We start from the raw sequence: 5,845 nt of genomic DNA on the forward strand, positions 1-5,845 counted from the left end.
GTCTCTCTCATGCTACTTCCACACTGCTTGGGATGCAGCCCAGAACACAACTGGCTTTTTGTGCTGTGAGCTCCCATTGCTGGCTCATGTCTTACCTCTCATCCATCAGCACCCCACTCCAAGTTCTTCTCCCCAGGGCTGCTCTCAATCCATTCTCTGCCAGCCTGTGCTTGTGCTTTGGATTGTCCAGGTGCAGAACCTTGCACTCGGCCCTGCTGAACTTCATAAGGTTCATACAGGCCCACATCAGGCCTGTCCTGGTCCCTCTGGATGGCATCCCTTCCCTCTGCTATGCTGACCACACCTCTCAGCCTGGTGGTGCTGGAAAACTTGCTGAGGGTGCACTCAATCCCACTGGCACCAACAAAGATTTGTGGGATGTAAGCTGATATAAGACATGTGGTATCTATCTTATTGGGACAGAAAAACTTCTACTCTTTCGGTTCTCTATTGTGCTTAACACAACATGCTATGTGCCCAGATGGAAAAAACAAGCTATAATGTGAAACTTTTTGAAAATATATTGTAAAGTGTTTCAAATATATTTGCCTGATGGCAAATAATGCAAGTTCTTTCAAAGTTTTGTTTACTCCTTGTCTTGCCAGATGTGATATTTGAGCTATGGGCTGTGTGATTCTTCAGTGGAGCCCCTTGGTAGCAAAAGCATCAGGACAGGCACCTGTGCTTTGAAACACACCAAACCAGTGGCTTTCTAAGGGTATTCACATGAAACACAACCGGACAGGTTTCTGTCTCCTTTGACTCCATGACTTTGTTAATTTACCTTGTGAAATTTAACTTCCTTTTTATACAATTTGTTCAAATCTCTCAGGTACATGGGCACCTCTGAGCTGCCTTTGATGTTTTAGAGATACTATATTTTGCTACAAAGCAATAAAAAATACCCAAAATATTTCAATTTTTATGTGCTTATTATTATCATAGGAGACAGTAGCTCTGGGCATGACACAAACTGCTGCTTTCTTTGAATACAGCAGCAGTCCAGAAAACTTACAATGAAATATGAAGCTCAAGACAAATGGGGAAAATACAGTAAGACAAAGCATCACAATAATACTGTGTCATCACTGGCCCAAGCCAGACTCTTGGTGACTGCTATCAGGTGTTCTCACTGTTCAGTAAATTGGGTGACTAGTTGTACACCTTGTGAGCATCAACACAGGAAGGAGGAATTGGTGGGAAAATCAGGAAATGCCACTCCTAAGAGTTACAAAATGGTAATATAATCTCAGTTCCAAGGATTTATTAGGAATGAAGAAGTCCCAGAGTGAAATTGTCTTTAGTCTCTTCAGAAGCTGGAGCAGAAGCTTGCACAAGTCAGTGGTTGTATTTACCATCTTTGGCCTGGTTCTTTACATGCAGCTGGTGCTTTACAACAGAGATCCACATCTAGAGCAGATGCTTTTCCTTTTAAAACCTTGTTCGGTTTTACAACCCCTTTGAATGGATTTTGTCAATCCCTGAGTGGGACAAGGCTCAAGGGAGCTGCGTAAAGGAATGCTTCAGTAGATGGCACTCTCCCTCTGAAGGAGGATGGGCAAATACCTCAGCCAAGGAATTAGATGCAGTGAGAACAGCTTCCTTTATACTCTACAGAAATCACAGTGAATGCACATAAAGCTCTGCCTAGCTATGAAACGAAGTAACCCCTGGCAGATTTCCACAAATTTCAGTCTATCAAGTCCTCACATCTGGCTTCCTCCCTGCTTGAATGACTGTAGTCTGTTTCTGTTCAGCTGAAGTTCTCCTGAATTCGTAACAGTGAATACACACACATTTTTTATATCTATTTTTTGTATATATATTGCACCTGTACCATATACACCATATGTGAATATATATATATATATATATATAAAAGAGCTCAGTGGAAATGTAAGTTGCATACATTAGACTGAGTTTACAATTGTTCTTTCCCTATTTATATTTTTTCTCAAATTCTTTATTTTATTCAACTATTCTGTTGAATAAAATAAAGAATTTTTTTTTTTTTGAGATTTTAAGTCATTTTGAGAACTTAAGTCCTTTGATTTGTTGACAGTTTTCTGTTGCTATTTTATAGTCACAAAATTTCATAGTTCCACTTTAAAGAGTACTGAATTAGTACAAGTGAGGAGGACTCAGCTGCAGGTATGGGGACAAGGAAGACCTGCTAGGCCTTAGGGAGCTACAGGCTTTTTAATCAAATCTATTGCTAAACAAACAGCAATGTACAGCCAACATGCATCTTTCTAAACTGTACAGTCCTTTCCTAACTGATGAACAGGAGGGTGAGAGAAGAATATGAGAGAAATGTGTATAAGACAAAGTTGCAATAAAAAAATTACATGGGAAAAATTTATAAAAAGCAAATTTAATTAGTTGCATTTTAATTGAACTAATTAATCTATTTAATTAGTTCATTTTTTAACAGTTTTGAATTCTTGAATAATTTGAGTATATTTTTAATTTACTGCTTTTAAGTACCTTTTTTTTTATTTGACTGGTACACAACTACATACGTTCTCAATCACTGCCTCTCCCCTACACTTTGCAAAAATCCTTTATCCATTGATTATAACCACAGAGGTAAGAGCATTTTTAAAATCCAGACCCAGAAGCTAAAAGTTTCCTACCATAGCTCAAATAAAGTTGACCTTTTTTCCCCCCAATATTTATGTCAGAGCCTGAGGGTGTTTGGGGGCCTGATAGCCTGAAGAGGCCCTAGGTCATGTATGAAATAGGAGTAGAATGAGTATTTGTGTGCATCTCTTCAGTGATGGACAACTTTTGAGCAGTCAAAAGTTATGCACCATTGCCAGCTGGGTAAGAGAATTTCTGCTAAAAGAAGCAGTTCAAGCAGTGACAGGCTGCATAAGCAAAATGGTAGATTAATAAGTATAGTTTTTTATATTTCCTATTTTTTGAGTCAAAATGAAACAAACCTACTGTGAGTGTCAGGTGCTTAAGGGACTGTGCCCAAAGGCAGTATTTTCTGTCATTTAGCAGAGATGTTGTATGCCAGATTAAATGCTGACCAGTGGAAGCTTTTTGTGGAAAATACTGTTAGCTACAGAATCCATCTGTTTTTTTGGCAAATAGATTTAAACTCCCAAATGCATTTAAACAGAATTCCAAATAGCCTTCACAAAGTGAGGTTACTTCTTGGAAGTCTCTTTTGCACACAAACTAAACGGAAATGGTTTGGAGAGGCTTTTTTAACACTGTACAAAGGAACAGATTTTTTTTTTTCACCTTGGAGACAAAACTCAAGATGTTGAGCGTGGGATATTTCCTATTTGAAGCATATTCTGTACAAGAATAAAAGCAAAAATAGTCCAACATTATTATGGTATTACTATTTTTTTCCTTTTCCGCAATATTGAGCTCACATTTTATTCAGTTAATAAGGAGACTTAATCAAGGTCATGAAACCAATCAAAGACACTTGATTTATAGTTTCAACCCCTATCTTTGTAGGAGCTGTTGTGATTTCAGAGAATGTTTAAAGGTCTGTAAATCAGCCTTCCACACCGCTTTCAAGTATTTGTTTCAAATCAAAGAACAATTGCCTGACTGAGTCATCAAACTATGTATCAGGACACCTGAGTTTTATGCCTTCAGGCAAATTATAGCCTAATTTTCAGGTATCATGCACTTCTTTAACTCCCACTTATCTAAAAGAGAGTTGCAAGAGCTTGGCACCTCTGAAACTTGTTTTTAAACCATTTTGGGAATATCTTTGTTGTCATTACATTACAAAGGTTCTACTGTCGTTATATTGCAAAGGTTCCATATTGCTAGAGCTTTGTACCTTCTTGATGTCTCCCATAGGCAGCTCCTCCAGGCACTGACTCTTCCTTATCCTCACAGTAACCAACTGACTCCAATTCCCCTCAACCAACCAATCCACTCTTTTATAACACTCTTCTTTATTGGCTACAGGTATGGCTTGTTAAAATCAGGCCTGCTCCTAATCTTTAATAAGTAACCCAGCTGCAACTCTTTCGGGGGTAAAATTACTTTCTATACTTTATTTTCTAATATTGTATCCCCCTACAAATCTTCTTTACAGATGCATTGGAAAGCTGTTTTTAGTGTTCGCAGTAGATTTTTAAATGTTTAGTAAGAGCGTTACAGAAATGCAGCCATTGCTAACACACGTATCATTGAAACAGTCCTGTTGTTTTCTCATCTCAGTGCAGTACAGTTCAAGTTACCTTTAAAGAACCTCACAATAAAGCATTACAGTTTTTTAGACAGAGCAGAGCAAGAGGAGCATGTGATGGGTAGCAGGCTTTTAGGATGAAAGCTGCAGGGTGGAAAATGATGAGCAAAGGTGAAAAGCAAGTGGTGGCAAAAGTAGGACGTGGCAATCACATGGGTTCCTATTCTTTAGAAGACCTCTACTGAAAGGATCCAGAAAACATGACAAGAAAATAGACATCCTAGCCTAGCTTTTGATAACATTAGGAAACCAGACAGAGATGAGAACTCAATGAATTTGCAGAGCTGGTCAAGGAAATAGCCAGAAAAATCAAAATTACAGTTCTATGTAATGAATTGCATTATGTATTAGAAGTGTCATATCTTTTGGTTTACCAGTGTAGGTAAACTTATTTGTGACAGGTGGTATTTGTGATTAAGAAAATTATATCAAGAGAAAAAAAGCAGTTGTTGGACAGACCAGAGGGATTTGGGTGAGTCTGTTCATGAGTGTTTAGAGATGGGTGCAGAACAATGGGTTGATTTTCAAACATGATTTATTTAGAAAATAAAGATTCATTAAAGGACAGAGGTGAAAACTTCCCACTAAATGTATCAAATGCAATCATTAGAATAAATCCACCAAATCTATGAATAAGAAGTTAATAAAAGTGATTAACTTTCAGCAGACTAGTACCTACAGAATCCCTAATTAAGGTGACCATGGATCAAACCAGTTTTTACTGGAATCCTCAATATTACAAAAATCACCTCATGCTGCAAGAATTAAACCAGGGTCATTTGTAAATCTCTTCAGCCAAGGGTGGGCACATGCACCAGACTGGTGAATTAAGCAAAAGGAGAACTGAACATTTTCCTTCACTACCTCTTTCTGCATGAAAACAGCAGATAATTTTTGCATCCTGCCATTGCTAACTTATCCAGCCCATTCAGCAGGACTGGCTCGACAGGAAGAAAATGGTGCGAAATTCATGTGGCCACTGTCTTTTTTTTTCCCCTGTTTTCTATTCTTGCTGATTTGCAAAGCGTCAGGTGACTGAGTTATGAGTTGTTTGTCCAACAGCTCCTTTGTTCTGATCTGTGCTTCAGCAAAAACTGGAAAAACCTGTTCACTTGCTTTTTTTTTTTTTTTTTTATCTTCCTCTCTCCAATTGGTAGCTGCAGCTTGTACACATGCAGACAAGGTGGTGCCTACCTTTCATGTGGAAAGCTGCCTTACAAAAACAGGTTGCATTATCCCAGACTTTTCTAGTCTCATACAGGCTTTGGTGGATGATCCATAACCTAAGCTCCATTTGCTCTCTATGAAATGTGTTTAGGTCATTATCTTACTTCTGTGAAGTGAAAGGAAGGTGTGTCTCCAGTGCACTCATTTTAAATAATAATAATAATTTATGAACTTCAGGAGATCTACAGAAACCAGCCGTGTGAAATGTATTCTTTTGGACTCAGAAGTCTGTCTGCCTTACAGCATCTGTGCACGGTGTGGTGTTAATATCTGTAAGACAGAACAAACAGTGAGGAGGCAAGCTAGTGCAAAAAGCTGACAAATTTAGAAGAAACTTTTGTTTCCGTCTCCTTCCTTTTCTTCTTGCTTTGTGCTGCTGCTGGAACAAGA

This window comes from Melozone crissalis, unplaced genomic scaffold (genome assembly GCF_028551555.1).
Source record: "Melozone crissalis strain CALT ecotype California unplaced genomic scaffold, PUWL_Pcris_2 ptg000027l_1, whole genome shotgun sequence".
NCBI classification, from domain to species: Eukaryota; Metazoa; Chordata; class Aves; order Passeriformes; family Passerellidae; genus Melozone; species Melozone crissalis.